Raw genomic sequence first — 23,602 nt, 5'->3', positions numbered from 1 at the left:
AATATGGGAGCCATTTTTCAAAAGCCCTCAAATTAATCAGTAGTATACTTATGTAATATGATTGATGGAAAAAATGATTATTATTGTAAAATTAAGTTTTCTACAAATCCATTACTGATAAAATGTGTTTATTGTGTGGTAAATGCCCATTTTTAAGAAGCTTGCTCTTCTTTTTATACACTGACCTTTAAAATTCCAAAAACTTCTTTCAGAAACAATTGTACTATTTACTATTTAGAAACAGATACACACACACACACACACACCAGCACATTATCAGGACCTCATGCAATGCTGGCTATAAAACAGGATTGGAACACTATAGGCGTATAACTTTGAACAAGGGTTTATTTATTCTGCTTATCTCATTATGTAGTTCTAATGACTTTTAATACTATTGAATGGTTTTTTGAATGTCTGAATGTGGAAATTAGTCTATATGTAAACTGTCAGGTAGTAAATGTCCAATGGGCCATCTATATACTCACTTCTGTTGTATTCATCTTGTGTAGAACTACTCATATTTATGTAACAAAAATCAACTTAATTTTACAATCATTAAGGCACAGCTATGAAAGTATTTAATAGCTATAAATCAACCTTGGAGCAAAAGTTTTAACTTATTAAATTTAAACTCCCAGTATAAATGAACTATTTTGGCATTCATTAGGTTAAAATGATTAAATTGCTTCTCTCGTGTCTCATATTCACATAGGAAGTTTTGTACTTTTGCTTAACCACAAAATACTTTACCCTCTAGAAGGAAAAAAATAATAATCTCATAGGTTTTTAATGAAAGGGACATTGTGTTATGTATAACTTAATGTTTCCTCTAGATTTACTATTTTAGAAAGGGCTAGAAGTGGAAAATGTTAGATGCTAGTGACTTACAATGACATCATTCTGTATTTAATTAAAATGTGTACTTAATACTTCACTAAGACTTTTAAAACCACAGAGCTTTATCTACTTTCATTTTTTTGCTCTCAAAAACTCAAGTTCTTAGACTTTTCATATTGGACATTATTTTCTGAAGTGTGATAAAAAATAAATCCAAACGTTTAAGCAAATTTAACTCAGAACTATTTTGCCTACAAAAATTTTCCTAGAGACTGTTTATAAAGAAAAACTTCCATAATGTTTACTGCTTATAAATTTATTTAGCTGATCTTTACTAAGTGCCATATATTTAGGCATGCAGTCTTATAGAGATATGAAGTCTTAAGAGATATAAAAATATATAACATACAGATTTTGTTCTAAGGAGAAAATTGATATACAGTTAAGTACATAGCATTTCATGGGATAAGTGCTGATAAAGACACGTAGAGATGCTGTAGAAGCACAGAGGGGTATCACAACAGGTTTTCTGGAGGTAAATTATGTTATTGGAGGTAAATTATGTTATCACTAAGCCTTAGGAGCCTTGTTGATTCTGAGTGTTTGATTCCTTAAGAGAAGATTGGAATTCTCCTGGCTTAAGGTCTGCAAATGTCCAGAGCAGCAAACTGCAGGCATTATTAATGCAGCATATTTCTAATGAGAGGACTCTAGCCTGTATAATAGCAGCAACTCACCATTGATTTTTATATATAAACACTGACTTAGTTGTCTACCTGGGAAAGCAAAGAATGGATGAGTAAAACCCAAGATCACTTTATAAAAGACACTAGTATTCAATACTTTATACTATTTAATTATTTCACTGCTTTCCCTCACTAACTCATTTACTAAAGTTGACCAACAGAATAAAATGGCATCATTTATCATGGTGCCATTCTTACAGTCTTTTAAAGGATCTCTAAAACAATTACATTTTAATATTGTGAAAACTAGAAGTATATAAAAAGATACTGGAGAAATGCTAGGTCCAGGATCTCACTGCGTCTGTTTTAGCACAGTCCTTGTGCCATCTGGATGATCCAGCCTACACCTACCACTGCAGGTAGATTTAGCTCACCTCTCCCCTAGCATTCTCAGCTTCAGTGGAGCCAACTACCATAAATCTCCATATTCATGAGAGACTATAGTACATGTGAGAACCTTTTGGAAACCACAATTGATATGTTTATATGAGGTTTTATAATAATAGCGCAAAGTTAGTTGCAATGCCTTCCAAATATTTTTCTTCCTCTCAATTCCCAGAAATACACCATCAGATGAACGTGGCCATTCTTTTAATCTAAATTATTTCTAATTCCTTGTCTCATATATATATATTCTTTTGTACATATATATATTTTCCCACTAGGATAATTTTTTCTTCATATCAGATTATGAAATATTAGTTCTATAGGAATAGTGAGGGATACTGGTAAAGTATTTGAATTCAGTTTGATATTAGATTACAACAACTTGACCCTATACTATCTACAGAGTAAATTTTCCATGAATTTATACTGTTACCACAGCAATAACCAAGAAAAATAGAGTTGTGCTATAGTCTTATCTATGTTTAACCTATGTTTGGACAAAGCTGAATATAGTCCAATAAAACGTAGCATCAATTACTGATCGGAAATGTGCAAGGGACTTGTAAAGCTTGCTAAACTGAAACAATGTGTATGGATGTATTCATAGGACACTTTCTAATTGGTAGGACAGTTCATGGAACCACAACTGAGTGAAATCTGGTAACAAAAGAACTAGTGTTGAGCAAAACACAGTCAAGACAGTAAAATGGATGGACATAAGAAACAGAGTGCTGAGACAGTGTATTGATCTAATGTGTTCTTACCAGAGAGCCCATAGAGATGGATTATTACAGAGTGAATATCACTGAAGGCTCTCCTTGCCGGTGACACATTTTCATTAGCAAAAATAACTACTATAAAAAAGTATCAAGTTTTTCGACCAGAGATCTGGGTCCTGCGATAACCAGAGACCTTCATGATCAAAACTGGCTAGGCTTAGAGCTTGATTTCAAGTGTTTTATTCTGGTTCTTGTCTAGTCTGGCTCACTGTGGTGTAAGACTTTGTGTCACAGTGTTAGTGTCAGAAGAGATACTGAAATAGATGTGTCCCTTGCCAGGACTATAATGTATATGGGTGCTATCCATAGATAGATAATTGTGCTGATGGTTCTATAAGCTGAGTATTAGTGTTGTTTCTAGAAGTGTCAGACTTTCACCTGTCCAACTGGACTAGCCATCAGTTTATAGATTAATTGAGAACAGTGTGGTCATGGTGTTGAGGGTTAAATGGGAAATCTGTAATTGGGGTACACCACTGATAGACTGTCAGGTAAGAGAGATCAGGTTAAGAGTCCTACCTTAGGAAGTTACCATTTTCAATTAGAATACTTGACCCCACTGATATTGTTTCTCTGTGCCTCGGAAGATTTTAGGGAGCAGCCAAAAGATTCACATAAATTCATATAAATATAGGAAGGTCCAAGGTCCAAGATGCCGTCATGAGATCAGAAGGTGGGGGGAGGACATATGAAAGAGATTGGGACATGCAACAGTGTTTATGAATGTGTTAATATACATACATATATCTCCTGTCTTTATTCATTGAGAGAACCTAGAAACAGTGACACTCAAGCAGCAAAGAGCATTTCTAGTACATAGCATTCTCCATTAAAAGGAGCTGAGGTTCTTTGGAGAAGTGGTTGGAGTGTTTTGACTGGAGTAGGGAAAATACAAGGTGAGTCTGGAGCATGAATGTACTCTAAAGAAAGCAAAGAAAAGAAAAGAGAAAAAGAGAGAGAGGGGAAGGGGGGGTGAGGAAAGATGGAAGAAAGGGAGGAAGGAGGGAGGGAGAGGAAGGAAGGAAATAAGGAAGGGAGGGAGGGAGGGTGGGAGAGAGAGAGGAAGGGAGGAAAAAAAAGAAAGGGAAAGGAAGGAAAGTGAAGTGTCAAAAGGACACAGGAGCCAACCTAGAAGAGCTCACTATGGCCAAGGCTGGAACAATTCGAGCAACACATAAATTATGACAGTATTTGATTATACCAAGAGAATGATGTAAATATCTGTGAGTCCATGTTATTATAAATAAATTAAAAAATAAGTGAATGGGAAAAAGGACAACTCTTTCCTATAGAAGAATTTCAGTTAAAAGTGTAGAAGAAATGAGGGAAATAGAAAATCACCATTAGAACACCATTGTAATAATTGCTGCAGGGAAGACCCAATGATGGGTGCTAAAATTAGTGGACAAAAGTTTAAGGAGAAAGGGGATATTTGCATACTCAGAAGCTATCCCTTCCCCAAATCTATCAATTCCAAAGAAAAACATAGTTACTTTACAGTGGAGAAACCTGGCAATTGCCACCTTACAGAATGCTCAGTGGGAACATCACCAGACTTATCAAATCTTGAGTTTCTATTATGATGCACTGAGACGTAATGTATATCTGTGGTATCCCTGATGCATAACCTCAATCGAATTTTGAGAAAACACCATACAAACACAAGTTAAGTGACATTGTACAAAATAACTGACTAGTATTCTTTTTTTTAATACGTTTTTTAAAATTACTTAATTTATTTATTTATTACTTTATTTATTTATTTATTTTTGGCTGTGTTGGGTCTCCGTTACTGCGCCCGGGCTTTCTTTAGTTGCGGTGAGTGGGAGCTACTCTTCGTTGTGATGTGCAGGCTTCTCATTCTCGTGGCTTCTCTTGTTGTGGGGCACTGGCTCTAGACATGCAGGCTTCAGTAGTTGTGACATGCGGGCTCAGTAGTTATGGCTTGCGGGCTCTAGAGCTCAGGATCAGTAGTTGTGGTGCACAGGCTTAGTTGCTCCGCGGCATGTGGGATCTTCCCAGGCCAGGGCTCGAACCCGTGTCCCTTGCATTGGCAGGCGATTTCTTAACCACTGCGCCACCAGGGAAGCTGTGATTAGTATTCTTTAAATGTGTCAAGGTCATGAAAGACAAGGAAAGAATGAACAGATACCGCAGAATAAAAGAGATTAAGAAGACATGACAACTAAATGCAATCTGGGATCCTGCATTGGACCTTGAGACAGAATAATGACATTAGTGGGAAAACTGGTGAAAGCTGAATAAATTCTGTAGTTAATAGCATAGTACCAATGTTAATTTCTTAGTTTTGATCATTGTACCACAGTTAGATTTTACCTTAGGGAAAAGCAGGTGAAAGGTGTATGGGAACTCTCTGTGCTGTTTTTGCAACTCTTCTGTAAGTCCAAAATCATCTCAAAATAAAGTAAAAAGAAATATAAGACTCTAAAGGAAAATAGGAATCATTTTATATGTCATGGAAATGTGAAAAAATGTGGTTTAAGCATACTAGTATTAGGATCCTTTTGGTTGCAAGTAACAGAGAAACCAACTTAATTGTCTTAAATAATTGCTTTTTTAACTGAAGAAATCTTTAAAGTAAGGGAGTGCTCAATCAAAATGTTGTTCTATCAAGACTCGAGCTTCTTTTAACTTAGATTCCCTTTAGTTTAGCTTTCCTTCACAAGCCATTTTATCCTCACCCAGGTAATGAGATAGCAACAGGAGTTCTAGGCTGTTGACTAGTGGCCAGAATGAGAGGCCTGCTAACTGCAGTGACTCTTTAAAAAGGTAAGGGACTGTCTTTCCCAGATATTCCTAGGAAAACTTCATCCCCCAAAGATCCAACTGGAATAAGTTGGATTGGACGCTCATTACTAAGCCAGCTGAAAGTGCAAAGGGAAGCATGTAGACTGTTTGTCGTAGGCCTAGTTTCTATAAGCAGTCGTTGGCCTGGGGATTTCAACTACTATGCCCACCCTGGAGCTGAGCTGGGTGGAGCTGGTTTAAGTAGATGGACTAAAATCAAGGTCTTAGGGGCTTCCCTGGTGGCGCAGTGGTTGAGAGTCTGCCTGCCAATGCAGGGGACACGGGTTCTTTCCCCGGTCTGGGAAGATCCCACATGCCGTGGAGCAGCTAGGCCAGTGAGCCATGGCCGCTGAGCCTTTGCGTCCGGAGCCCGTGCTTCGCAACGGGAGAGGCCACAACAGTGAGAGGCCTGCGTACAGCAAAACAACAACAACAACAACAACAAAATCAAGGTCTTAGGAAGGGGAAATGATTATTAGGAAGGAATGAAACATTCCAATGTAACATATTTTTCAAAATAAAAATTGTACACATGATCTGGTACTAATAAATAAATATTCTAATATGGAAATGAAAGAAAGAATATCTGAAATTCACACCCTTCTATAAAAACTGGGAAGGTTTGCACTCATCCTCTCTTCGACAGTGCTATGATTATTCCGGCAATCTGGTGAGACCCAGTAGGTTAACTTATTAGTCCTTTAAATTCCATCACTGATTAGTCTGATCCATTTCCACTTGTTTCCGTCAGCATCCTTGGAAATGCTTCCTTTGTTTACATACGTTTGGCGCATCTCCCATCCCTAATTTGGTCACCTGCACTTGGAAAAACTGGTAATTTCATTTGAAGATTCAGGTGCCCTCATTAAGGAACAAAGCATTACATAAGCTTCCTGCTGGCTGAACAATTTTAAACTGTTCTCACATAAGCTCCTCACCTTTTTACATACAAAATGTTACATGAAAAGCAAAACAAAAGAGTGTTGTTTGACAGAGAGGGTAAAATATTCCATGCTCTCTAGAGAGAAACAATCTTTAATTGGAATAAGCTGTCAAAGTTCTCTCTATTGGCATCACTCCCTGTGTGGAAAAATCTCAGCCAGTAATGACAATAGTGTATGTGTTTTAAAGAAGGGACACAACTGGGTTATGTACCTCCAAGCACAAACATAACTTAACAAATGTGAAATAGAATACCTTTCAGTTACTTTCTTGCTTTCAAATATAGTTTTTTTTTTTTCTTCTGCGGTAGTGGTCCTCTCACTGTTGTGGCCTCTCCCGTTGCGGAGCACAGGCTCCGGACGCTCAGGGTCAGCGGCCATGGCTCACGGGCCCAGCCGCTCCGTGGCATGTGGGATCCTCCCGGACTGGGGCACGAACCCGCGTCCCCTGCATCGGCAGGCGGACTCTCAACCACTGTGCCACCAGGGAAGCCCCAAATATAGTTTCAAAAATTATTATCTACAGGTAATTAAAGTATAGTTTTGCAAATGCCATCAATGGAAACCAACTTCCATTTATGCACTATATGTTTTGTTGAGTATTTCTATGGTGTATTTATTTATTTTTTAACACCTTTATCGGAGTATAATTGCTTTACAATGGTGTGTTAGTTTCTGCTTTATAACAAAGTGAATCAGCTATACATATGCATATATCCCCATATCTCTACCCTCTTGGGTCTCTCCCACCCTCCCTATCTCACCCCTCTCTCCCACCCTCCCTATCTCACCCCTCTCTCCCTGTGCTATGTGGCTGCTTCCCACTAGCTATTGGTTTTACCTTTGGTAGTGTATATACGTTCATGCCACTCTCTTGCTTTGTCACAGCTTACCCTTCCCCCTGCCCGTATCCTCAAGTCCATGCTCTAGTAGGTCTGCATCTTTATTCCCATCCTGCCCGTAGGTTCTTCATGATCTATGGTGTATTTAAAAGTATTTTAAAATATATGGATAAATTGCCCTTGCGCTGAGGATCAATTAAATCCACATCTGTAGATCTGAAATATTCTTTGTCAATAGATCCAGTATCTTACTGCTTGCTGGCTTTCTCCGTGTGGATACACCTTGACTGCTCAAACTCAATCTTTTCAAAATGGAACTCATTAGGCTACAACCCGGACCTATTCTTCTCCCCACATCTCTACTTCCAGTTGAGAGTACCACCATCCTGCTGGTGACTTCAGTCTATGACTCCCACTATCATCTCTAATTCCTCCTAGCTGCTTTTCAGCCTCTACATGCTGTTACTAAGTGCTCTTGATTTTATATCTGTGTTCTTTTAATCTGTGCTTTCCTTTTCATTCCCACAATGATCAACTCATTAAAACAGACTACATATTTTCTAGCTGGTCCAAAATTCTCTCCCTCTCTCAGCAACCCCTTCCCAGAACCACCCCCCCCCCCGACCACACACACACAGCTCTCAGAGATAATTACTACTACACGGATTTGATTTTATGATATTGTCACTCCCCGCTTCATAATATTTGATGGCCAGTGGAGTAACTAAAGTCTAATAGACAACGCTCTCAATAATTTGGCCACTAACTACCTTAGCAGTCTACTTCAGGAAATGCTTTTTAGGTCTCAGCTTAATTGATTTTATTCATGTCCTCTTTTTAAAAAACACTTGCGTCTCTCATTCTCCAAGGCACCTCTCTCTCCTATTTCTCTTCCCTCTTTGTCTTAGGCAGTTAGAATTACTATATCAAAGTATAATACCATAGCCTTGGAAGCTTATAAACAGCAGAAATTTATTTCCCACTGTTCTGGAGGCTGGAGGTCTGAGATCAGGGTGCTAGCATGGTCAGGTTCTGGTGAAGGCCGTCTTCAGTGTTGCAGACTGCCGAATTCTATTCATCCTCACATGGCTCAAAGTGGGCAAGAGAGTTCTATGGGGTCTTTCTTTATAAAGGTGCTAATCCCATTCAAGAGGGCTCCACCCTCATGACCTAATTACCTCCCCCAAACCCCACCTCCTAATACCATCACATTTCATGTTAGGATTTCAACATATGAATTTGGAAGGGACACAAACATTCAGTCCATTATACTCTCCGACCAGCTTTTCTTCAGCTGTTTCATCCACTTCCTTTATTTTAGCTAGCACCTCTACGGTAATTATTCCCAAGTTTAGTGCCTTCAGCTGAGATACTTTGCTGAATCCCAAACTTACATATCAACTGCCTACTACTTACTATATCCTCCTGGATACCAAATTGAACCTATCACTTTCCTCTCCCCATTTACTATGTCCCTCTATATTCAATCATCAAGTATTGATAATCCCACCTCCTAAATATCACAGTAATGTTAGAAAAGTTCTAAGTCTTTGGGCTTAATCCGGATGATGACCATTGGTTGGGATGAGATAGGAAAAAAAATGTAAATTTGGGTCTGCTATTTTAAAATTATATGAACCAGAGAAAATGCTAAAAAGATAGGATAGATGCAGTAGTACTTTAAAACCTAGAAATAATTAATGATTTGTAAATGCAGCAAGCAAAGTATTACCCCCAACATACCCATTAGCCTAACCCTAATTACATATTTATTCATTTTTTTTCTAGCTTCTGTCACACTTAGCACAAAGCAGAAGTTTATTTTGAATAGTAATACTCAGCTAGAGCAGCTGAATAATTTAGAAGTCTCAATTTCATCCTTTTCCATGTAAATGATATTCTAAAAATAAAAACATTACCATATATAGTATTTCTAAAGTTTATGGCAGATGTGTTAAAAATATACATTAGCATATTAACACTGTGCTCTGTAAATATACAAATACCTACAAATATTTTTATTCCCACAATTAGAATAGAACATTCATTATAGTTATAAGGCAGTGTTGTGGTTGTGCTTTTTTTTTTTTGTATGACTGTATCTGCAAACAGATTTAATGTTATAACTGGGTCAAAAAATGTTTGACTTAGGGCTTCCCTGGTGGCGCGGTGGTTGAGAGTCCGCCTGCTGATGCAGGGGACACGGGTTCGTGCCCCAGTCCGGGAAGATCCCACATGCCGCGCAGCAGCTGGGCCCGTGAGCCATGGCCGCTGAAAAAAAAAAAAAAGTTTGACTTAGAATTATGTAGAATAAATTGATGTACATCAACAAAGAATAAAATCCCCACCCTATCCCTTTCCCATTTGCTATGTTACAGTTGTCTTACCAAGTAGAGCTCTAGTTTCTTAGGTAAGTGACATAAGCATTCTGAACTTCTATGATCATTATGAAAAGAAAAAAAACTTTGAAATTCAAAATAATACCAGTTATTGTATTTCTTGAAAAAGTTTTAAATGTTTATTTTAGTTCAAATCATGTGAAATTGCCAATATTTCATCATTTTGCTTCAGAAATGGCAGTTTTATATGATTAATTTATATGGTTTGATCCCACTCCATTAAATCTATCAAAGTTCTTAATTTCTATATTTAGAAGTGTACGTTAAGTTGAAATGTTGAAAGGATATTTGAATTTGGCTTTACCAAATAGTAGCTAAAACTATTTTTGTTAATATTGTATTATATATTTTAAATATAATAAATAGTTTATATTTTACTTTTCTTCAAACTCAGTGTGTGGAATACTCTGAGCAATGTGTAGACTATAGTAATTGAACAGGAAGAAAATTATGACACTATAAAACTAAACAATTATAACTTGCTACTGACAGCAGGTCCCATGATATCCTATAATCCAGTGAAGATTTTCACACATACAAAAACATTTTAAAATAAACAATTCTGATGATGTGTTTACAGTTTGCTTACCTAAATTGTGTCAATGTTATTTCTACTGGCAGTAAAACTGAACATTTGTTTTTCTATTCTTTTGAGAATTATTCTTTCTTTGCAAATAACTCAGACAAAGTTATAATGTATGGATGATGTATGGAAGTAAATTGATAGAAAATTAATAACTTCCTCATCGAGAACTAGTGGCTTAAATTCTCAATTCACTAATGAAAATGATTCCTATTTCATTTCGACTAATGCCTATAAAACATATTTTTCTTGATGTTTGCCTCAATTAAGATGCTTTAAGTTTCAAGGAACAGAAAACACAACCAACAGTGGGTTAGCAATAAGAAGGTTATTATCTCACATCTAAGGAAGACACCAGTTCTGTGATGACATCAGAGATCCTGTCCATCATTTCATATGCTTATTGTTTTTTTTTGAATTTTATTTATTTTTTTATACAGCAGGTTCTTATTAGTTATCTATTTTATACATATTAGTGTACATATGTCAATCCCAATCTCTCAATTCATCCCAACACCACCACCCCCTTCCCTGCCACTTTCCTCCCTTGGTGTCCATATGTTTGTTCTCTACATCTGTGTCTCTACTTTTGTCCTGCAAACCGGTTCATCTGTACCATTTTTCTAGGTTCCACATGTATGCGTTAATATACGATATTTGTTTTTCCCTTTCTGACTTACTTCACTCTGTATGACAGTCTCTAGATCCATCCACGTCTCTACAAATGACCCAGATTAGTCCCTTTTTATGGCTGAGTAATATTCCATTGTATATATGTACCACATCTTCTTTATCCATTCATCTGTTGATGGGCATTTAGGTTGCTTCCATGTCCTGGCTATTGTAAATAGTGCTGCAATGAACATTGGGGTGCATGTGTCTTTTTGAATTATGGTTTTCTCAGGGTATATGCCCAGTAGTGGGATTGCTGGGTCGTATGGTAGTTCTATTTTTTAAGGAACGTCCATAGTGTTCTCCATGGCGGCTGTATCAATTTACATTCCCACTAACAGTGCAAGAGGGTTCCCTTTTCTCCACACCCTCTCCAGCATTTGTTGTTTGTAGATTTTCTGATGATACCCATTCTAACTGGTGTGAGGGGACACCTCATTGTAGTTTTGATTTGCATTTCTCTAATAATTAGTGATGTTGAGCAGCTTTTCATGTGCTGCTTGGCCATCTGTATGTCATCTTTGGAGAAATGTGTATTTACTTCTGCCCATTTTTTGACTGGGTTGTTTGTTTTTTTAATATTGAGCTGTCATATGCTTATTTTGATATGTTAACTTCTATCCTTAGGCTGATTCCTTTCAAAGCCACAACATGTCATTGCAGGCATCACAGGTAGACAGCAAAGTCCAAAGAAAAAGAAGACTGTTCATTTCCATGCAGCTGTTTTATGAGCAAGAAAATCCCTTCCTTGTCTCTTGTTTTCATTAGACAAAACATCGTACACCTTTGACAAAGTCACTCATTGGCTAGGGAAAGGGAATTACCGCATGGGCTCAGACAAATCAATATCCCACTTTTTAGCTCTTCTGTGCACACATGGCAACAGTGATTGTGAACACTCAGACAAAACAGGAGCTCTACCAGCAAGGAAGAGTATAGTGCCTTCCGTTAGGCCACCTAATGTTTCCAGTAGTCATCAAACATGTTAATGCACTAGACCTTGCCAGTGGATCTACTCATCCTCATTAGGCAAATCTGAGTGCAGTATTTAGTACCTCTGTCTAAACATCTATTTAACATAGAAAAATGTCTAGAATGATACACAGCAACCTTGAGTAACTCTAGGGAACAGAATAGGGACTACAAGGGGAGATTACTTTCAGTTTTTAATTTATGTGCTTCTGTGGTGTTTGATTTAGTACAGTGAGGATTTGTTATTAATCTTTTAATTTAAAAGCAAAATCCGTTTTCCTAATTGTGTAGTAAATTACAAAATGATTGCATTAAAAAATATTCTTTCTGCAACTTTTAAAAAAGCATAATAAAGCATGTAGTGCAGGGAGCAGGCTACTATGTATTGATCTGAGGAAACCGTTTTTCAAGATGCGAGGAGTTCATCATTGGACATGGTATACCAAAGTTAGTTTGGTATTTAAGAAAAGTCTTAACATGAAACAAGGTTTTTAGATCAAGCTTAAACTGTTGAGCCAGTTGAAACCCAGAATTTTTCAAGTATCCAGATCTCTACTAAGCAATAAAGTATCCACTAAATACATGTAGTTATGCATTTGCAATGTGGCTAGTCTAAATTGAGATGTGCTATAAGTGTAAAATAGATAACTCCTTTTATTTTTTTTAATTAATTAATTTATTTTTGGCTGCATTGGGTCTTCGTTGCTGCTTGCGGGCTTTCTGTATCTGCGGTGAGCAGGTCTACTCTTCGTTGCAGTGTGTGGGCTTCTCATTGCGGTGGCTTCTCTTGTTGTGGAGCACCGGCTCTAGGCATATGGACTTCAGTAGTTGTGGCATGCAGGCTCTAGAGCTCAGGCTCAGTAGTTGTGCACGGGCTTAGTTGCTCTGCGGCATGTGGGATCTTTCCAGACAGGGCTCGAACCTGTGTCCCTTGAGTTGGCAGGCGGATTCTTAACCACTGTGCCACCAGGGAAGTCCCGATACTCCTTTTCAATAAATATAAAATTTGTCATTAAATTTTATTTTGATTACATATTGAAATAATACTTTAGATATATTTGGTTAATAAAAATATATTATTAAAATTATTTTCATCTGGGCTTCCCTGGTGGCGCAGTGGTTGACAGTCCGCCTGCCGATGCAGGGGACACGGGTTCGTGCCCCGGTCCGGGAAGATCCCACATGCCGCAGAGCGGTAGGCCCGTGAGCCATGGCCGCTGAGCCTGCGCATCCGGAGCCTGTGCTCCACAATGGGAGAGGCTACAGCAGTGAGAGGCCCGTGTACAGCAAAAAAAAAAAAAAAAAAAAAAAAATTATTTTCATCTGATACTTACTTACTTTTTAAAAAATGTAGCTCATAAAAGATGTAAAGTTACATATGTGGTGCACATCTGTGGCTCACATTATATTTCTATTGTACAGCACAGGTCTAGATGTCCCATGAGGAGGGCCAATTAGGTTCCAGTTGTCTGAAAGCTAAGCAGCCTCATGTAAAGGCCAGTACTTGAATGTGCTGGGAATGAAGTGAAATTTACCAAACTCCCATCTTTAAGTCTCTCAGGAACAAGAGCAATTTTTAATATCATAGATAATTATAATTTATATATATATAATATAGGCAGAATCTCAATAAATAATCATCTTAGGTGGGAAAGAAACTCACACTGAAGAAACAAGAGAGGAGTATAAAACAAATAAGGCTGCTTATTTGTTAAAAGTCTCAGGAAAGGAACAGTGTTGAGAGTAAGAGAAAATCTTGCCAATCAGATTATCTTCTGGACCAGGTATAATAACAACTGGGTAAAACTACAATTAACTTCAGAAAATGATCATTGGTAGAGCCAGTGAAGTACCCTGAGGGCTGAGGATGGATGCACTTGATTCTGACTTGATGATGGAATTGAACACGGAAGTGAAGAGGGTTTCTACCTTTCTGACTCACACACCTCAGTTCATTGAGCTGCAAAAGATGAGAAGTGAGGGAGGCATCCTTTTTGGAAGGTTCCAGGGTTGTCACCACAGAAACAGGAGCTTGTCAGCCTCTGTAGAGAGCATCTGAGGAGCAGGATGCTATAGTTGTAAGATCCCCTAGGAGCTTTAGGAAGTAGCCATGGGGATTTGGGGAAGAGATTTCCAGAGATTACACTACTGTGGCTGTATCTAAGATTGCCTGTTTCTTTGTTTTTTATTATCATGACCTTTGTTTACTTTTCATGCTAATGTGATCTAAGGCAAATGTGGACTATTTAGAACATTCAGAAATGAAATGAAGTCATTAAAGACCACTAAGATAGAGGCAAAAGGGTCTAACACCTTTAAACTTTAAGCTGTTAGCAAATGCATCTATAATAATTGTGTGACTTTTGTCATCTCCTTCACTAGCTTCGAATACTAATAAGTGATATTGCATTAATATTCAAATTAATTAGTAGAGACTCTTCACATTAGATGAGCATCAGTGTCTTCACCTAGAAAGAGAAATACCTGGCTGCTTTTAAATGGCAGTTTCTTAATGTTCATCTGCCCAGGCATTTAACTACAGAGGTTTTCACAATGCTTATGTTTTTATTTTTCTTATTTTTTTAAAAATATCTTTACTGGAGTATAATTGCTTTACAATGTTGTGTTAGTTTCTGCTGTACAACAAAATGAATCAGTTATATGTACACATATATCCCCATATCCCCTCCCTCTTGAGCCTCCCTCCCCCCCTCCCTATCCCATCCATCTAGGTCGTTGTTAATAAACATTTTTTGAGCTTCTTTAAGTGTATGAGAATCAATTATTATATCAGTATAAACACTGAGTGACTTTTAACATTAAAAATAAGTTAGTAAAGGGCTACTAATATAAATATTTTCAGTTTCACACCAAATATAATTAACATATAAAAATCAATAATAACTGAAGTATAAAAATTTATGAAAATATAGAAGTTGCTGCTTAGAGCTGTATTTAAATATTTTAATTACATAAGTAATTCTCAAATACCTGTTTGGGTTAAAAAATCATATAACACAGATTCATATTTTATAACACATTTCCATCTCCACTCCTTTTATATAATCATTATCTTAAAAAATTCTGTAGTATACTTTCAAACATTTTTCTACATAATCTTATGTATTTACAATATGCTATTTATAATTACGTACCCATGCATATATATTTACATGACCATGTATGCACAAGTTTTTATATGTGTATGTATGGTTTTTAGCTGTTTTCTACATAAATGGGCTCATACCATAAAATAATAGAATATTTGGGAACTTGATTTTTAATCAACAGTATATCTGGGATTCTTCCCGTATCAGCATATCTAGATCTACCTTATTCTTTTAAAGGGCTGCTTAGATTTTTCTAATATGGATAAACCATAGTAAATAAAGTAAAATAACTTTCAATAAAATTGAAGAAAGCAAATTGCTTTATTTATGAGAGAATAAACTACATTTTTTTAGTCTAGAGTATGTGAGCTTCCAAGGGTTTCATATGTGAGAAGATGCCCTGTATTATCATCTGCATTTACATATAAGGAAACCATGTCCAGAGAGCATAAGAAACAGTAAATTGCATGCCGATGTCCTGTATTTGACAGCTTCCCATTTATGTCAGCAATGTGTGAATAAATTTGACTGAATTAAGGATGGTATAAAAGAAGAGATTTTTGAGCTGAATATATAGTTGTGATGAAGCAGTATTTCTGATTAAGGAAAAACACACAAGTAAATACCTAATAGAGGGAGTTCCCTGGTGGCCTAATGGTTAAGATTCTGGCCTTCCACTGCCAGAGCTCAGGTTGGATCCCTGGTGGGGGAACTGAGATCCCACAAGCCACGTGGAGCAGCCAAAAAAAAAAAAAAATACCTAATAGATATTATGGAATATAGGTTGTGATTGGTATTAAAATGAAATTGAATCATGCATGAATCCTTAAGTGACTATGACAACATGGTAGCAATTACCCAACATATGTGCATCTACATTGCTTGGATAAGTTACCATTTTAGTGGCAAATATATATATATGTATATGTATACATACATATATATATATATAAATCTATTTAAATGATCTGCATTCCTTTTGCAAAGGATCGAACCCAACACATTTTTATTGAAAATTATAATGAATTCTTCTTAATTCCCTATGATTAATATATAAAGACACACGTTAGAGCTGTGAAGCCCCCCCAAAGGGGTAGGATATGTATATCCACAGTCCTTTCCCTTCCTGTCTGCTAAAAAGATTCTGAGTATGCTAGGTCGACTCCTGGTCCCTTGCTAAGCTTAATCGGGGTAATGGTTAGAAAAAAAGTAGATACCAGGAGTGGTAGATTAAATTGGAAAGGACAGCTTTATTTCTGGAAGAGAAGATTAATAAATTCATAAAGGAAGGAAAGAGAAGGAAGTTTTTAAATTCTTTAAGAAAAGACTGAAATTTTTGTGGGCAGCTTCTGTGTAAATGAGATGGGAAGATGGGGAGGATTTTTTGCTGTACATTATGAGTGGGGTCTCTCTTTGCCATTTAGAAAAGATTTTAGTATAGATTGGTAAACTTTTTATGATTTTTCAAATACAAAATTACAGTGATTAAAGAATAATTTGAAAACTAGATTGAATTTGCCCAAAAGTATTTAGCATGCTGTATAAGGGTGTATTAAATTGAGCAAAACATCTTGAATAAACAAACAAAAAGAAATAGCAAGAACAGAAACAGAAGGTATTGGAAAGAGAAATACAAATGCATGAGAAGCCATAAAATATAATAAATACCAGGCTGAGGAGTGTCAGTTGTGAGTAATGAATTTTTAAATACTTCAACATGAAGGGAAAGGGCACATGATGAAAACTGAATTGTAAGAGAGTGAATCTTTGAGCAAGGTACAGGATAGATGTAACTGAAGAGAAATGGAAACCATATAAGAATGTACTACCATGGAACAGGCATGATTAATTAATAAAGGGTTAACTGTTTCCTACAGGCATTATTAAATACTAACACTTTAAGATAACAGGGATGTAACTGAATTTCTGACCTAACCTAAATTTATTAATTTCTGACCTAACCTAAATGATTAATTTACTAATATTTCCTGTGAGAAATATTAAATGTAAGGTAGAATTCAAAATATTATATGTAAAATGGGATTAGTAGTATATCCTAATGTATTTTTTGAGTCAGATACTCCAAATATCTGATTATAAGATATTACAAAGATATTATAAGATATTACAAATACCTGATTACAAATATCTAAATACAAGAATGAATGATCAACATGATTCATAGTACATCAGGAATTTATTTCCTGTAAACCTCAATGCCATGATATTGGTATATAGAAAAACTTTTGAAACTTAGATTCAGCACAGTATACATTAATAAAAACCTTTTTCATAATAATTTAAATAAGATTATAGCTATCACTTATTGGACACTTACTGTATTGCATGAATTTAATAAATTCAAAGTAAGATGCAGTATTAACTCATTTAATCCTCAAACAACTCTAAGTTAGTTACTGTTACTGGCATTTTCGAGAAAACTGAGACAAGCATAAGTTAAGTAACTTGCTAATGTTGCCCAACTTTTCACTGGTGGATACAACATTTGAATCCTGGAAATCTGGTGCAAGAACTTGTACTCTTAACCACTGATTACCATTGCCTCACATAGCAATTCATCCAAGCTATTTTTAAAAGCCACAGCAAAGTTCATTTTTAAGGGAAAGCAATCACTCTTCAAAGGCACAACTTTTAAAACCAATTTGATGACTTTCAAGTGAAACGCTTCCACCCACATAATTACTTCTGTGCTTTACAAAGAATAACGGGGCACTTATTGTCCATACACCACATAAAAAGGGCTGTTTGTCAGATCTACAACACCTTGTTCCAATCTAATAATTTGTCTTCCGTATATTCTTCATATGTATACATAGTGAATGAACTGAAAATTAAGCTTGCTTTAATTTTCAAGAGACATGGCCTGATAATCCATAATATATTTCTTTTTTAATTGAAGTATAGTTAATTTACAATGTTGTGTTAGTTTCAAGTATACAGCAAAGTGATTCAGTTCCATATATATATAAATGGAACTGAATATATATATACACACACACACATATATATATATATATGTTAATCCCCAACTTCTAATTTATCTCCCGCACAACCCCCGCTGCTGCCACTATCCCCTTTGGTAAGCATAAGTTTGTTTTCTATGTCTGTGTGTTTGAGTTTTGTACATAGATTTATTTGTTTCATTTTTTTAGATTCCACATATAAGTGATATCATATATTTGCCTTTGTCTGACTTCACCTAATGTGGCAGTCTCTAGGTCCATCCATGTTGCTGCAAATGGCAATAATTCCTTTTTATGGCTGAGTAATATCCCATTGTGTGTATATGTGTGTGTGTGTGTGTGTATATATATATATATATATATATATATATATATATATATATATATATATATATATATGGCACATCTTCTGTATCCATTCATCTGTTCATGGGCATTTAGGTTGTTTCCATGCCTTGGCTATTGTAAATAGTGCAGCAGTGAACATTGAGGTCATTGAGGTATGTTTTTAAATTAGAGTTTTCTCTGGATATATGCCCAGGAGTGGGATTGCTGGATCATATGGTAACTCTATTTTTAGTTTTTTTTAAGGAACCTTTATACTGTTTTCCACAGTGGCTGCACCAATTTACATTCCCACCAACAGTGTAGGAGGGTTCCTGTTTCTCCACACCCTCCCCAGCATATCCATAATATATTTCTTATAAGCCTCCAATTACTTCAAGCCTCAAAGTTAAGATTCTGTTAACTTGAAAGAGGTGAGAAACATATACAATTTATTTTATTTATATAATTTATTTTATTTATATAATTTATTTACAAGAAATCACTAGACACAAGATTTATTATATGTTTGTACTGTTGACATTTGCTTCATGGGTGATATTCTGCAGAAAGTTCTTCAGTTTCTGTTTGGTAAACTTTAGGAAGGATTTAAAGAGAAACAGTAAACTTTAAGAACCTTAGTGTCCAATTCTTCCTAGATGTACATCTATTCTAACTTTTCTTTCATAGCCTTCAGTGTACAAAATGCAGAAATATGGCTGTTCTGATAAGAATGACCAGCAAAGAAGAAACTGCAGCAAAGAAGTGTCCTTTGCTGAAAGAAATAAGGAAACTGTGTATTTTTCATTTACTTTTTTTCTGTCTTTATTCTTACTATGACCCTTTAACTTGAATATAGCAATTTCAGAGCTCAAGGAAACCTGGAGTCTGTATTTATATTGTTGACTGTAGAGGTTATTTCCTTTGCTGGAGGATGGTGGGTAATGACAGACTGCACATAAGAAAATGGAAACCTGTAGATTTTTATTATAATGTTTGGAGGAAGGTAAGTTTACTTAAAACAACTTCTATTATAGTCTCTTCATTGGCTTGCTCTTGGTCTTCAAAGATAGGATCTTACTGATTAAAATAGCTTTCCAAATCTCTTTGGCTGCTTCAAAGTCATATAAACCTGAAACATTATATCAATATAATAGCTAGAAAGGACCTTCAAGATTCTTCAAATTTGAGATTGTATCTCTTTTGGCAGTCCCAAACCCTTCTGAGATCTGATGAAATTTATGCACGTTCTCCTTAGATGAAGGTATATTTAACTATAACTGTAACATTTGCATGCTTGGCAGGAATTCAGGACTCTGCAGGTGTCCCACAAGGCCCACTAATATCAGATTCACAACTTCTAATCTGGCCCAGTGCCACTGTTTGTTACATATATAATAAAAATGATTTGACAAGATGAAGATGATGACATGGGGATACGTGCTCTGATGCGTGCATTTCTCTCTCTATTTGCATATGCGTGTGCAGTGGTATATTTGCTTTTTGTAATATATGTTAAGCTGAGTTTAAGAAATCCAATCTCTGCCTTCATTTACACATGGCCTTTTCTTCTTCTCTCCATGTGTCACTTATAAGAGAACACTTGTCATTGCATTTAAGGTCCATGAGAATGATCTCGTATGTTTTTGGGAATGCCATTCGACTCACTATGGTTATTGTTATTGATCATATATTAGGCAAGTGGTATTATATATACGATTTCTTTTGATTTCACCAAAATTCTGTGAAGTAGGTAGAAGGGTACTTATTACCAGTGAGGAACTGGAGACCCCCAGAAGTTAACATTCCAGACTTCATACAGCTTAGTTAGTAGTGGAGTTCTTGCTTGGCCTATATTCTCACTGCTTAAGGCTTGTAAGGAGGACTCAGTTACCCAGAGTAAATCAGAACAAACAAATACAAGTTCTTAAAGACCTCTTGGACTTTGTGATTTAATGAAATAGAAAATATATGAACACAAATAGCTGAGATACAAAATAGAAGGTACATAGAGTGAAGAGAAATATATATAAATTTTTAAGGGCATTCAGAGGGAGCTGATTACCCAGCCATTTATCAATTTGTGGTACCTTAATACCCTAATATGATGAGGCTGATTATAAGTGTCTCATGTGACAGTCTATCTCATTATTTTAATACTCATATATGCAAATTTATGCTGTCTTACTTAATGAGCATTCAATCCTTCATCTATTCAATATTTATGGAGTACCAGAAAATTGTGTTATACACTTAAGATGTAATGGTTCAAAAAGAAAACAAAAACAAATGTTGTCTCTGTCCCAATATACATGCACGTGGGAAAGACAGACAGCAATGGAAAAGCAAATATATAAACTGGTTGCTAATACTAGTGAATGCAAGGAAAGCAATGGGAATCTCTGTTAGAGCATACTGGATGGGATCCTAGCTCAGGTGGGATGGTGAGGGAAGACCTCTCTGTGAATGGGGCATTGCTGCTGAGCTGTAAGCATAGAGAAGCACTTACCTATGATAAGAGCAAAGAAAGACCATTGTAGGCTGAGGGAACAACATATTCAAATCACCCAAGACCAGAGAATGTTTAGCATCTTCAAAGAACGGAAAACAATGATTAGTCATAGGAGTGTAACATACTTTGAAATAGGCAGGGGTCGGGAGATGCAGACTCTTGCACAAGGGAAGAAAATAAGGATTTTTTCCTGGGTGTTTTGGGAAAACACTACTGGGATTAAGGAGGGAAAAGACATAACTGAGCTGTTTTGGGGATGATTGCTTCTGCTTTTCTATGGAGCATGGACTGGAGAGGGGCAAGAATGGAGGAGGAGGGACCAGTGAAGAGGCTTGGAGAAATTAAAAATTCTCTTTCAGTGTTCAGAGTTCACTTGAATGATGGCCTGTCTCTGATATTATGAAGAGTACATTGTACTTTTTAAAAAAAAGGTTTTATGTATAGTCAATAGTACTGTGTGTGTGTATGTGTATATATACACATATATAATCAATTATTTGGTACCAATTACCTCGTACTATGTAAATGTTGAATATTTTATATATATATATGTATATATATATATATATATATATATATATACACACACACATATGGTAGCCATATTTGTTTCATTGTCATATAAAAAAGAAAATTTATCTAAAAATAATTTATCGCAGGAAGAGATTTGATAACGATCCATTCTTTGTAGCATTTGGCTATCCAAATAAAAATTTATCATTAATAAGTAGTGATCTTTATTTACCTGTCTGTTCTGCTATGCAACTTTGCTTTCACTTGAACGCTTGATAGAGGTGTGACAGTCTACAGAGCAGAATAATTACTGGTTGTCAGACCTTCATTCAACCAATGGGAAAAGGAGATATATCATCTTATTGTCTAGATTTTCATGTGGACATGAACAATCTGAAAACAGAATTGTATTAACTTGTGTCTTTGGAAAACTCTAATGCAGTTAGTTTCCAATTCCATTTTTCCTTATGAGTCAGACTTCTAATTGTGATTTTATTTTTTTTGAACAGGGATAATACAATTCTTTTTGCCTTGTACATATGAGAAAAATACTTGCACTTGTGACTTCAATAGAAAGCAATATTTTCTCCATGACTCAGAAGTCAAGGGTTGGTATAGAGCTATGACCCCTCATTAGACCTGCCTTAAACACTTTAGTAGTCTTAAGATGTGTGATTCTATTTCTTCTCATAACACATGGAGAGGAATAATGTTGGGTTTTTTTTTTGTTGTTTTTTTTTTTTTTGCTGTACGCGGGCCTCTCACTGCTGTGGCCTCTCCCGTTGCGGAGCACAGGCTCCGGACACACAGGCTCTGCGGCCATGGCTCGCGGGCCCAGCCGCTCCGCGGCATGTGGGATCTTCCGGGATCGGGGCACGAACCCGTGTCCCCTGCATCGGCAGGCGGACTCTCAACCACTGCGCCACCAGGGAAGCCCTAATGTTGGTATTTTGCAGTTAATTCAGTTACTTTCTACTAGTGAAAATAGTAACAGGATTTCCTATTGCTAAGTCAAGTCCCCCAACTATTACCCTTGATTGGCATTGTAGACAAAACTTCTTGTGAATGAAATAAAAACTTTCCCAATTCATTTCTACCTATACACTCTGACAGAATGTTTTACATGGGGTTTTAGTTTAGTTTCTAATACTCTGACTTCAGTAGCAGTTTAATGAGTAATTGGTCAGCTAATAGCTTTCATTAAATTCCAGATTTTAATTATCACTTACTGTGATATGAGTTATGTGTCATTTTATGCCATATTTGTTTTTAGATTTAATATACTCATGTTTGCAAAATTTCTTTTCCATGGTGCAAAATTTAATTTATTAAATTGAAAATATTAAAAAGAGTAGTTTGGGGCCTCCCTGGTGGCGCAAGTGGTTAAGAGTCCGCCTGCCGATGCAGGGGATGCGGGTTCGTGCCCCGGTCTGGGAGGATCCCATATGCCGCGGAGCGGCTGGGCCCGTGAGCCATGGCCGCTGGGCCTGCGCATCCGGAGCCTGTGCTCCGCAACGGGAGAGGCCACAACAGTGAGAGGCCCACATACCGCAAAAAGAAAAAGAAAAAGAAAAAAAAAAAAGAGTAGTTTGAAGATTTTAGTTTTAAAAACACTCTACAGGTTAAACAAATAAACATACCCTAAAAACCAAAATAAAACAGTATTTTTAGTTTAAAACCCAGTGGTACTATTATTCACTAAGAAGGGTCCTTCAAACAGGAAAATTGATAGAATTCACTTCCCTCTTTTTGAAACATGGACGTTTAAGTTACAAGAAAAATAATTCAAGGACCAGGCCTGTAGATGTTACTATGAGCAATGTAGTAGTCTGCTACAGTAGACTGTGTGGAACATTTTAAAAAACAGTTTGGAATCTTTAATGGTGAAATAATACTCAATGGTAGGGACTTAGAAAATACGTGTTGATTTTTATTTTTAAAGGCATTTGAAGAGTTAAGAACCTTAGCCATGATATGGATCCTTGAAAGATGCTGAATCTTGTGAAGTTTTAGATCTTAATTCCAGTTACCATATAGAATGACTTTAGCATTCTGATATTACTTTTGAAGGGCTAGGATAATAAATCAGTTTCAGGGTAGACATGTACAAGGCTTAATTTATGAAACTTTAAACTAACATTAACTTTGTTCTTAAAATCCAAATTCATCTAGGGAATGTAATAAACTATG

At 36.2% G+C, this 23,602-nt stretch overlaps 1 protein-coding gene across 1 annotated transcript in view; it reads left to right on the top strand.

Moving 5' to 3' along the window:
• SEMA3E (semaphorin 3E) overlaps window positions 1-23,602 on the top strand; it is a 271,091-nt gene that overhangs the window by 39,061 nt on the left and 208,428 nt on the right. The gene's annotated exons all lie outside the window — the stretch shown is intronic.

The sequence above is a fragment of the Mesoplodon densirostris genome, chromosome 9 (assembly GCF_025265405.1).
Source record: "Mesoplodon densirostris isolate mMesDen1 chromosome 9, mMesDen1 primary haplotype, whole genome shotgun sequence".
NCBI lineage: Eukaryota > Metazoa > Chordata > Mammalia > Artiodactyla > Ziphiidae > Mesoplodon > Mesoplodon densirostris.
This window is presented reverse-complemented; position numbering and strand designations above follow the sequence as displayed.